Genomic DNA, 12,398 nt, shown 5'->3' with positions numbered 1-12,398 from the left:
GGAGCCTAGGCAGTTTCGTGGATGCTCACCTTACTAGACCTGGATGGAGGTGGGTGGTCCTTGGACTTCCCACAGGGCAGAGAACCCTGATTGCTTTTTGGGCTGACGAGGGAGGGGGGCTTGGTTGGGGGAGGGGGAGGGAAAGGGGAGGCGGCGGTGGGGAAGAGACAGAAATGTTTAATAAATAAATAAATAAATTTAAAAAAAAAAAAAGAAGTAGGGCTGATTATTTAATATTCATAGATAAGGAGAAGGAGGTGAGTTGAGTCAGGCATAATGGTGTATGTGTAATCCCAGAACTTGAGAGGAGGAGGCAGGAGGATCAAAGCCAGTCTCCTGGGCTCTACAGGACTCTGGTCAAAAATTTTAAAAAGTGCCGGGCGGTGGTGGCACACGCCTTTAATCCCAGCACTTGGGAGGCAGAGGCAGGCGGATCTCTGTGAGTTCGAGACCAACCTGGTCTACGAGAGCTAGTTCCAGGACAGGCTCCAAAACCACAGAGAACAAAAAAAAAACAAAAAAAAAAAAAAAAAAAAAAAAAAAAGAAAAGAAAAGAAAAGAAAAAGAAAAAAAAATTAAAAAGTAAATAAATAAAGCCAAAGATGATGATCTGATCACCAAAAGCAACAGCAAAGAGCAAGAGAAATAATTAACTTTTTTTTTTTTGCAGCAGTGGCGAGTTCAGGCCTTGCACGTGCTAGGGAAGCCCCCCACTCAGCAATCATGACAGCCCAAAACACCAATATTTTTTTGAGAGAGATGGGTCTCCCCCAAGGCTGACCTCATACTTGAGATCCTCCTACCTCAGTCTCCTGAGTGTTGTGATTACAGACAGGTACCAGTGTATCCAACCCAAGGCAAAGTAGTTTTATTTTTGTTTTTGTTTTTTTTGAACAGGGTCTCATGCAGCCCATGCCAGCTTCCAACTCGCTTGTAAGGCAGGATAATCTTAAACTCCCAATTGTTCTGCCTCCACTTCCCAAGTGTCAAGATTACAAATGTGCCCCTCAACCCCCGGTCTTATGCAGGTCTAGAGATTGAATTATTGAATTTAGGGCTTCATACATGCTAGGCAAGCACTCACCCTCAGCTCAAGCCCCCACCTTTATCCCTATCTCTGATGATCCTGAATAGTTCCTCTCTGTCCATTTGCCCCAGAGCCCTCCAAGTCCCCGTGGGATGGAGAAATGCCTGCCAGGTTCCTGCCTTCCCACCTGGCGGCCTGGCCAGTGGGTTTCCACCCCAGCCTGGTCCTTGAAGGCTCTCAGTCCTTTTTCCCATCCCTCCGTCATCCCGGCTGAGAGTACTCGTTAATTCTGGTCTGCGGGTAATCTAATTTGGAAATCTGAGGGAGGAAAGAAATGATTTCCAAATGGGATACAAGACAGGGTTTTCAGAAGCCACCTGTCCCTGGGTGACTGTTCACAGAAGAGAATGACTCTTTCCCCAAAAGTATACAAACTTGAAATGCCACCCTGCCCACTCGCTCCTCCACACACAAAAAGAAATGCGCTTTTCAGAGCAGAGAATGAATAAGCCTTCTTGCTTCCTGCCACAGCGCGTGGAGTCATTCTGGGAAGTCCACACCCTTCCAGGTCTCTGTGTCCCTAGTTACCTATAAGAGGCAGAACAAGCCAGCTCTGGAGGCTTTGTCCCTCTCACACCTTATAGCCATCTTGACATTCACAGTGTTCCCCAGAATTGTGCCCTGTCCCTGGTGCAGCTGAGGCCCGGACTCCAAGTCAAGAGACCAAGACAAGTTCAGAAAAAGACCCAGAGTGAAGTTCACCCCCCACCCGAGCCCCAGGTCCGTCCACCTAATATCCTTTCCATCTGCCTGGTGAGTGCCTGAGGTGAGAGGGGGGTCAATGGGGAGTGGGGCAGCCTTAAAACATGAGGGCTGATTGTCAGCGTGCATGCACCCGAGGGGCTGCAAAATGCCAGCTCGCTGGCTCTGAGTGTAGTTCGGAGCCTCAAACTCCCTTTCCCAATTAATATTCATGGGGCTGGCATGCCATTTATTTGCATATGTAGATTATTGCTCATCCTCTGCAGGAAAGAAAAAGTTTGGGGGTGTTTATATTTATTGTATTTATTTTAAGCTTGAGTGATAAAGCAGGCAGGTCAGGCTCAGGAAGGGCAGCTTCCCAGAGCAGAAAAGTAGATCCTAGGGATAGGACCCACAAAACCAACTCCAAAGCAGTCTTCTGAAGGCATCCCAAGAAGACCCTCCCTCCAAAGACCCTAAAAGGTTGCCATTCAAGGTAGCCATCCTGTTTGAGCCTGTCACTTGAACTTTTTAAGACCCTGCTTCTTTCATTCAAATGCGTTTGTGTTTGCATGCATCGGAAGGTTAGGTGCTGGTTAGGTGCGCTCTCCACTCATTTGAGGAGGAAGCACAAGTCAGAGCCCGCGTGCAGTCAAGTGCTCATTAAACCATAGCACCCCAGTGAGGCTCTAGCCCATCCCCTCCTGGGCTACATGCCCTCCGCTCCTGGCACCTCAGGAAAGCTTCCATCTGCCCACTGTCGCCTGAAGCCATCAGGGAGTCAGTCTTCCCCTCCTGGTCCACTGGCCTCACCCTGCCCCCCTTTACCGCCTCACATAAAGTGTTCACCAGAAAGCTGGCAGTCTGAAGTAAGCAGTTCAGAGTTCTGGGGACCCACTAAAGTAGTAGATCAGAACGAGACGAGAAACCAACAGACCCAGACCAGGGGTGGCGAGAATGTCCACAAGACTTAGTTAAAGCAGAAACAGATGAAGGGCCAGTGCTGCTTCTCCTCCTCGGCACCCCCTGCTGGCTACTTCTGCTCCCAGAACCCTTGCAAGATAGTTACAAGGTGACTATAAACTGCCTAAAGTAATGTTCCACATATGGGAAGCACTTATTAAAATTAGTCCCTTCAATTGAGGTTGAGTGAAAAAAAAAACAGTGATTTTTGTTCAGGAAAACAATCTATTTCTGTGGTTTATGAATTCAATAAATGCCTGCTGAGAGCCAGGCCTAGTGCTGCACGCCTGTAATCCCAGCACTCAGAGGATCAAGAATTCAAGGTCATTGTGGCTACACAATCGAGTTCAAGGCCAATCTTTGCTGTGTGAGACCCTGTCTCAATAAAACAACAAATAAATATCCATTGATTCGTCCTGTATGCACAAGGCCCTGGTTCGACCCCACCTACTGGCCACAGTGTTGGCCACGGAGAAGGACCCAGCCCACCCCATCTCAGATCTCAAGGGGTTTAGGATCCAACTGGGAGAGATAAGGAACGCCTTGAAATGTTGCCGAATAACAAGACCACAACGTCCTATTAAACACAGAATTTGTGGTGTGGGCAGTAATTGCTACAGAAGTTCTGGGAAGGAGAAGTCAATACTTCAAGATCGCTATGGGCCCCAGTGCTTACGAAAGCTCTAATGAGGATGCAGCTCAAAGCGGGATTTAAAGGGAGAGGAGAAAGGCAAGACTTGCTGCCTTGGCAAAGAGGCCTAGTAGAGGCGAGGTGGGGAGATGGGCCTAGCAGGGGAGGTGAAGAGAGGTCTTGAGGTGAAGCAGGGAGAGGCCTACAGTGGAGGAGAGAAGAGTAGAGATGAGGAGGGAAGAGGCCTAGAGGTATAGTACAGAGAGGCCTAGAGGTGAGGTGAGGAGAGGGGTCTAGCAGGGGAGGTTGGGGAAGGTCTTGAGGTGAGGAGGGAAGAGGCCCAGCAGGGAAAAAGAGGAGAAGAGTGGAGGTGAGGGGGAAGAGGCCTAGAGGTGAGGAGGGAAGAGGCCTAGCAGTGGAGGAGAGAAGAGGCATAGAGGTGAGGGGGAAGAGGCCTAGAGGTAAGGAGGGAGGCTCAGGGGAAGAGAAAAGATAAGACCTAGGCAGACTGTGAAGACCCCAAGCATTTACTTGAGGAGCTTTGGCCTCATCCTATGAGTTCTCGGAGGACATGTAAGGTGAAAGGTCCTTATAAACCTGCTTGGGAGATATTGTGAAGGAAGAAAAGACAGAAACTTTGGCCTCAGAGTTGCACAATAAGCTCCCAGCACAGGTTCAGAACTCACAGCCACCTCTGCACTGGCATCTACACTGTCTCCTTCATAGAGCCCTGCAGACTGTTCTAGAAAGTATGTCCTCCTCATGTAGCCCTGCGCCACAGGATGACCCAGTATGCCAAAGAGGATCCCTCAGGCTGAAAGATGGATCCTGGAAAAGCAGTAAGACAGAGGTTGTGCTTAGACACTGGGAAGAGAGTGTAGGAGTCACGGGATAGTAAAAGGTGTTGCTAAAGCTGAGCCCAAGCACTGAGGATATGGTTCTGCCAGTAAAAACAGAGTCCAGAATGGAAGATGCCTAAAGAATGGACAACATTCGATTTTACCATGGTAGTCAGGCATCAAATACTACTAATATCCAAACTGGTGCCATGTGTACACCTGTGTCTCATCACTCAGGACACAGAAACAAGAGGATTGACAGTTCAAATCCAGCTCAAGCTACATAGCAAGATTTATTTCAAGAAAAATCTCATAAAGCCAGACAAGGTGATACATGCCTGTCATACCAGCACTCAGGAGGTAGAGGCAAGAGGATCAGAAGTTCAAGATCATCCTTATCTACACAGTGAGTTTGAGGCCAACCTGGGCTACATGAGACTCCATGTCAAAAATACACACCAAAAATCCCACAGTGATGACAACCATGATGACGATGATGATGATGACGATGATGATAACAATGATGACAATGATGGTGATGATGACGATGATGCCGATGATGACGACGATGATGATGATGACAATGATGATGATGATGATGACGACGATGGTGACAATGATGGTGATGATGACGACGACGATGATGATGATGATGACGATGATGGTGATGATGACAATGATGACAACGATGATGATGATGACAATGATGATGACGATGATATAATGAGTTAATGCTGAGACATGGTCTAAGAGGTCAAGACTGTAAGGCAGGAGTCCAGCACTGTAAGAGAGCAGCTGGGAGCTGCCTCTGAGTCATGGTGGTGGTATCTCCCCTATAAGCACCATCAACCACCAGCCTGGGTTTGTGGTAGAACACTTGCCCAACATGCAAGAAGACCTGGGTTTGAACTTCCAAACCACATAACATCAACGTGGTGATACATGCTTGGGAGGTAGAGACAGGAGGACTCAAAATTCAAGGCCATCCTCAGCTACATAGGGACTCTGGGATGTGTAAGACCCTGTCTCAAAGCAGCTCCTGTGGTTGCACAGGAAGACCATATTTTAGCCTGATTTGTTCCATGCCACCACCAAGAAAGGAAAGGCAAAATTAAACCAGGCAGACAGAGCTTTAAACTTTCTTGACTTCAGTGCTAGAGTCTTGGGATATGTCCTAAACTAGTCCCTCCAGGAAGCTTGCCATGACTGCTATGGTTCCCACTAATGGCATGGTCTCCTGTTATGGTTGTTTTTCTGGCCATACAGCCTCCTCTAGCTCTGCCTTCTCACTGTCTGTTGATGAGTGTGATAGAATCCACACACATCTCCCCAAACTGGGTTATACATTCCCTGATAGTTCAGGTCAAACCTTCAAATCTTCTACTTGTCTTGTACTGGTCAAATATAGTTATTGGGTTAACTCAGATTTATCTTCCCAATCAACCCCATTATACAGATGAGTAAACTGAGGCATAAAAGGTTAAAATACTTTGCCCAGAGTCATGAGGTTTAAAGAGAATAGAGAGGGGATTCAAACCCAGGTCTTGAGCTCTATAGCTGATAGATGTTTGATGCTTTTTTTCTCCTTTCCACTTTTTTTCCTTTTTGAGATTCAACAGCCAACCAGGATTGCTCTAGAACAATTGTGAACATCTCTCCCCTTGCTTCTGCTTAGTTTAGGCATGGCACTGGATCACAAGTTCAGCCAAGAAGACAAGAGGCGAAGTTTGATCAGAGGCTGGGAAAGACTCCCCTCGCTGCCTTTTCTGCCTCTGCAGAAGATTTTGAGGATGCAACACTTGCAGCCACTGCAGCCATTTTGTGACCTTGAGAACAAAGAGGATGAAAACTATCTGGATCTTCGATGCAGCTGCAAAGCCACTGAAAGAAACAACCTTGGAGCAGAAATAGCCTAGACCTCTTTTTATAGGAGATACCAAGTCCCTATTGTTCCAGCTGGGAGGGTTCAGGTCTTCTGTTGCTTGCAGCTGAGACACCCTCTCCAGTCAAGGGCTCTTGTCTCTATAGCTGTTATGAAAGATAAATGACATATGAAAGTCCTAGTCCCCACATCACTAAGCCTACACCAAGGTTGGACATTCAGTAAAGAGTCCATCTATGTTTGATTTTGAATCTCCCCTTCTTTGCTGTCTCTAAAGATATCATTTTTCCTTTTTCTGAGTCTGGCTGATCCCCACTAAGTTTCTACCTCACATTCTAACAGTGGTCTTAACATATTGACTACTGGTCCTCCATCCTCTTCCTCCACCTTCCAAGAATCAAGATACATGCAAGGTACTCACACTGGCCCAAGAGGACACCAACACAAGTTCGAATTCCTAAATATTTGTTCTTTGAAATGTCTTTCTCAGTTAGTTCTCACCCAAATGTTTGAGTCAGGTTGAATGAATTCCAACTTCCTGCTCCGGAACAGACAAGTTGCGTCTGCATAATTCCTGCAGCTAGCTTTGTTATAAAAAAAATAAGAAAGAAATAAAAACATGGATTGCTGTTCCTTCTCGACTGTAAAATAATCAATAAATAGAATCCAGATGAAAAATACCAGCATTTAGGGAGAACAACTCTGTTATGATTCTTTTCTTCGGAGCCTAATTAACACACATGGTAGATGGACCCCAGCACAGAATGGAAGAGGCGCCCCTCCCTTGGAGCTGAGATTCAGCTCCAAGTCTGAAACAGAAATCCAAAACAGACAGACAGACGGTGTCAACAAACAGAATGTGTGCTGCAGACTCCTGGAAGCCTTGCTCTGCTCCAACTGCTGTTTCTTTTTTCTTTTCTTTTCTTTTTCTTTTTTTTTTTTTTTTGTTTGTTTTGTTTTATTTTTTGAGTCAGGGTTTGTCTGTGTAACAAACAGTTCTAGTTGTCCTGGAACTCACTATTGTAGACCAGGCTGGCCTCAAACTCACAGAGATCCACCTGCCTCTGCCTCCAGAGTACTGGGATTAAAGGCGTGCACCACCATGCCCAGTTCTATTTTTCATTTTCCTTTTTTCTTTTTTCTCCTTTGTTCCTTCAGAACACCTTTTGTGCAAACTGTCAGATGAAGCACAATATCCAGTATCAGGAGAACCATCTTGCTGTCCCTTCTTTCTTTCCTCCCTTTCTTCTTTCCTTCCTTTTTCCTTCTATTCTTTTCTCCCTCCCTTCCTTTCTTCCTCCCGCCCCACCTTGATGTTAAGACAGGGTCTCACATAGTTCAAACTCTCCTTGAACTTGCAGCTTAGTGGAAAATGACCTTGAACTTCTGACCCCCCCCCTCCACCTCTTGAATGCTGAAATTACAGGCCTGGGCCACCACACCTGGTTTGTTCGATGCTGAGTCTCAAACCCAGGTGCACGCACTCTACTAGCTGAACTGCCCACCTCCCAACCCGCTTCCTTTCTTTTTAACGAAGACACACCTTTCTGGACAATGACCACCCTGGCCATGAAAGTTTTATGAGGGGCTCAGAGAGTGGATGACACCTTCTCAATTATAACACCACTCTAATAAACCCCTACAGAGCCACGGGGCACAGAAGTCTGCAGCCAACGCGACACCTATTTATTCCCTAATTACATGACAATATATTCTCTGTGTGTGTGCTGATGAAGATAAAATATTCTTTTAATTCTACGGCCACCTGGGGGGTGAGGGGGGATGGGACCACATATAAGCTTGTCCTGGGAGTCCCTGGTGCTAAATCACAGCCTTGCCCCAGCCCCCACTCCAGTAGTGTCTTCAGGAAAATCAGTCTTTCCTCAGTTCTCCACACCTGAAGTGTGGTTCCCACAGTGAGAGCATCGGCATGGCGGGAAGCAGGATGGAAATGGCAATTAGCAAGGCCACTCCAGGCCCACTGAATCAGAAGCCAAGGCTGCGGCTTAGGAGCTGTGTTGCTATAAGACCTTTCCCAATGGAAGCATGACCCCTACTGAATCCCAGACAGAAGGAAGGGCTTCAGTCTTTTGTGAGATTTGCTTTGTTTCTTTGTTTGGTTGGTTTTGGTTGTTTTGTTTGGTATTTTTCAAGACAGGGTTTCTCTGTGTACTCCAGAGAAACTGGAGTTTCTCTGGCCTGGAACTCAGAGATCCGCCTGTCTCCACCCTGAGTGCTAGCATCAAAGGCATGCACCACCACCGCCCTATTTTGTTTTGGTTTTTTTCTGAGCGAGGTTTCCATTTTTATGTTTGTTTACTTATGTGTGTGCATGCGTGCATATGTGTATGGAGATTGTATGCACGTGTGGAAGTGTGTAAGCTGAGGGCTGGGGGCCAACCTTAGGTGTCACCCTCAGGAGCCAGCTACCTTGTTGTTGAGACCGGGTCTCTCCCTGGGACCTGGGACTCACCCACGAGGCTAGACTGGCTGTCCATTGAGTTCCAGGGAGCCTCCTGTCTCTACCTCCTCAGCAGTGGGGTTACAAAGCACATACTGCCGTACTCAGCTTCTCATGAGGGCTCTGGAAATCACACTCCTCAGGCTTCCATAGTAGGCACTTTCCTGACCGAGCCACCTCTCCAGCTCAGAAGAGCATTTTAACTTGAATGGGACATAGGCATGCTGGATTCTATAGCAACTGAGTCCCTCTGACTACACAGCCGTCTTCGGACTCAAGGTCTGCTTGCCCATCTGTCCAGTGGGGCTCCAGAGCTTGCCACGCAGCTGTGGGTGCTGGAGTTTCAGAAGTATGCAGTCACCTGGCAGCGGTCTCTATGGAGACCTAGCAAGATCTGTTGTCGATAGTCACCAACTGCCTCCTACCAGGCTCTGACCAGAAGAAACTCTACAGGGCAGCTCTCCAGGGCCACTTATAAGGTCAGCAATACAGCCCTCCTGGGTCACCCCTGGCAACCAGCAGACTTTCCAAACCACAGAACCGACTGTTTCAAACCTTGTCACCACGGAGCCCTGAGCCACTTGAGGGGAGGTTGGGGTCATTTGTTATACTGCCAACCATTCTACAGATGTCCTTTATAGACATGCCTCCTCCTTGCAAGTAGACTGTAAGCATAGGGAGGGTAGGACCAAGGCAGGCAGCATAATGAGTTGGGGACAGTCCCTGTCTGATCAGGGCTGGGTCCCTGGGCCCAAGGCTGAGCTGCAGAACTAACTTGCTGACCAAATGTTCTTACGAGGAGAAATGCCCAACTCATACAAAGCCCAGAACAGCCAAGCACCTAGATTCTATCACATGTGTGTATGTATGTTCTGGGAGCAAGGGTGCAGGCCATGGCAAGACTGTGAAGGTCAGAGGACAAATCAGCTCTCCTTCCACCATTTGATTTTCCAGCCTCGAACTCAGGTTATCAGGCTTGGCGGCAAGCACCCTCCCCTGGCTGAGCCGTCTCCTCTGCCAGCACCTAGAGTCTAAAAGTGAAGCTGGGAAGGAGCCGAGGAATGCCTGAAACCTGGGAGGGGGGCTGTGAGCAGGAGGAAAGGAGGTAATCACAGCTTCCACAGCTGTGTCCCTGGCCCTAGGGTCACCAAGTTCTGCCTTCAGAGTGAAGGCTCACCTTTCACTTCCATAGAGGTAGAGGAGCTGTGGGCCAGAGGCTGAACTTGAGTTCTCCTTGGCCCTGGCTCTCAAGTCCTTGGCCCAGGAGACTCTACTGCCCGGGGTTAGCAGTAAAGCCCTTCTCCTCCAGTGGCTACGTTCAGGAGGCTCACTCGACATCCTGCAGGAATGGTTTCCCCTCAGAATGCCTGCCTGTGGCTGCTTCACGGACCACCCGAGAGCCAGGTCGGTGGCACTTACAAGTGGACACAGTGCTGGCACAAACTGCAGACCATAGACATGGCTCCTCTTGGGAGATGCTGAATATCGGGTGTCCTGCCTCTAACCTGCCAACCTCCTGGCCCTCCAGCCTGTTCATTCTGCAGTGCAGTGTCCTAACAGGGAACACCTGCCTCGCGCTAAGAAGTGATGAAGTCAGTAAGGAAAGCTAGAAAAGGTTCCGAGCCCTTTGGCAGGAAGACAGGATTACTTCCCGCTTTCCCCTTAGCCAGCTCTAAGCGAGTCCCTTTGCTTCTCTGGGCTTCAGATGGCTGATCTGTAGAATGGGAGGAAAAGGAAAGGACTGCGGTTATAAGCTTCGATTTTCTAGCCGTTTAAACAGTATATGAGCAACATGGAGAGCCCCGTGCTTGATATACACCTCAGGGAAATCCGCCAAAGGAACAGAAGTTGAGGAGCCGCAACCTAGGCTGGGGGTTAATCTCAATGTTCTGGAGCACTGAACCCAACCTACTGAGCGGGAGCAACCGCTGGTAGGCGATCCTCCACGCAAAGACCTTCAGCTTGTTTTGCCACCTCTAAACCTGCGCTAAGCCTCACAAGAGACCATTTCGGATTGCAGTCCAACAAAGACGGGAGAAAAGCAGGGAAGCGGTGAGGGTCGGCGAATCCAGCCTCTGGACTCCAGGAGCCAAAACTGCCACCCGGGACAGGCTCAGGCAGTCCCGGCCGCCTGCCGCGCGCCACCACCTGGTCAGGACATTAACCCCAGTTTCCCCAGCTGAGTGATGGGCGCGAAGGCGCCCAGCACAAGTAACCTAGCCACAGAGAGCTGGGATGGCCGGGAGCACTAACCTCCAGATAAGCATCCTCCAAACCCTCGGGAGGCCCTGCTCTATTGGCTTCCGGAGGGGCGAGGAGTGGGAGAGCCTGATCCTAGTCACTTGGAGCATCACCAAAAGGAGTCCAAAAGGAGGCCGACGTCGGCCTCGCGGCAGGGGCTCGCGGGGACAGATCCCTAGACGCGGCGACAGTGGGATGGAGCGTGGGAGTCAGTTCCAGGAAAAAGCAGCTGGGGCTCGGGGGCTCTGCGACCCGCTACGCTAAGCAGAGATCCGGCGCTCCCGGACTGCAAACGGATGATGGCTCCGTCCCATTAGCGACCTTGATCCTCGCAAGGAACGATTCTTACCTATTTTTAAGTCTTTTTTCCCCCTAAAAATTAAAAGAATAAATCAAGTCTAAGAGGAAGGTGGCCGCGCAGGGCAGCCACGAGGACCACCCGTGTTCCCACCTACAACACTACTGTCCGCGATTGGGAGAGAAGTTAGGAACTTCGGGATAGTCACCCACGAGTGCAAGAGGAGTGACTCGCTTCTCTTTTAACTTTGGGTGTTGAGGCCGCCGCCGAGGGTTGGAGGGATGTCACCGGGGGCAACCCACAGGACTGCAAAGCATCCGGATTCCCTCAAAGAGAGTGGGGGGTCGGGATAAGAAAAAGAAGAGTGAGTCCAGGTTGCGCAAGGCACAAGCTGGGCTTGGGCTCCGCGGGGACCTGTGCGCCGCCCCGAAGCTCTGCGTCGGTTCCCGGGTGGGAAAGACGCGGTGCTGGGCGCAAGTTCCGCACATCTGGGGTGGCTCCCTATCGGGAGTTCCCAGATACATGCAGAGCTGGCAGGTTCCTGCTCCCGGACACCCGCGCCGTGACTCTAGGGTCTTTCCCTGCACGTGGAGGCGGCGGCCGCTGCGTACTGACTGCGGTCGGAGGACGCGCGCCTGGCTCACTCCGGAGCTCTCCTCATCTCGCACGGACCCCAGGGCGCTCCAGCAAGCCCAGCCATCACCTGCCTCTCGCCAAACTCGCCTCCCAGAGCCCGGACCCGGCCAGAGCAGCCTGGAGATCCACCGAGCTGGTGGAAAGTTAGTCTTGAAGCTGCAAAGCTTCCTCCCCTGGACTGGAACCAACACCCCGGCCCAATGCACCCACAGTGCTCCGAGGCTCCTGGTCCCCGCGGACCCCACCCAGCCATCTACCTGCTTCCGCGGCGTGCCCAGGGCTCGGGCCAGCCAGTCCCACGGTCCTGTGCCCCGGAGCCGGAGAGGCTTCAGGTTCTCCGGCAGGAGCGCGAGCTGCGAACCGCCCTGAGCCGGGTAACCGGCTCCGGGCACTGAGAGCGAGTGAGCGTGCTGGAGGCTGGAGCCGCTGCGACTGCTGCCTCGGCAGCCCCCACCTCCTGCGTCCCTCGGCCCCTCCCTCTTCCCTCCCCCCTGCGCTCTCCCTCCTCCCACCTCCTTCTTCCCTCTTTGGTCCTTCAGACCAAGCAATCGCGTGCTTTTGCTCGCTCCTTTTTCTGGCTTTCGGTTGCCTTCTTTTATTCACTCGGTTCTCTCTCACTTCCCTACTTTGCATCCACCCTTCTCGCTCTTTTACCGGTTTTTTACCCGCTCCCTCTTTT

General features: G+C 50.2%; 1 protein-coding gene across 9 annotated transcripts in view; it reads right to left on the bottom strand.

The window, feature by feature from the left end:
* Window positions 1–12,103, bottom strand: part of Megf11 (multiple EGF like domains 11) — a 330,639-nt gene extending 318,536 nt beyond the window's left edge. For all 9 annotated transcript variants that reach the window (XR_007593522.1, XM_050151800.1, XM_050151803.1 and 6 more), the window contains exon 1: window positions 11,977–12,103. The gene's annotated coding sequence lies outside the window, so the exon portion shown is untranslated. The remainder of the gene's footprint in view (window positions 1–11,976) is intronic.
* Between the last annotated feature and the right edge of the window lie 295 nt (window positions 12,104–12,398).

This window comes from Alexandromys fortis, unplaced genomic scaffold (assembly GCF_014885135.2).
Source record: "Alexandromys fortis isolate MF-2015 unplaced genomic scaffold, M_Fortis_MF-2015_v1.1 scaffold_70, whole genome shotgun sequence".
NCBI classification, from domain to species: Eukaryota; Metazoa; Chordata; class Mammalia; order Rodentia; family Cricetidae; genus Alexandromys; species Alexandromys fortis.
Note: the sequence above shows the minus strand (reverse complement) of the source record. Positions and strands in the feature narration are given on the sequence as shown.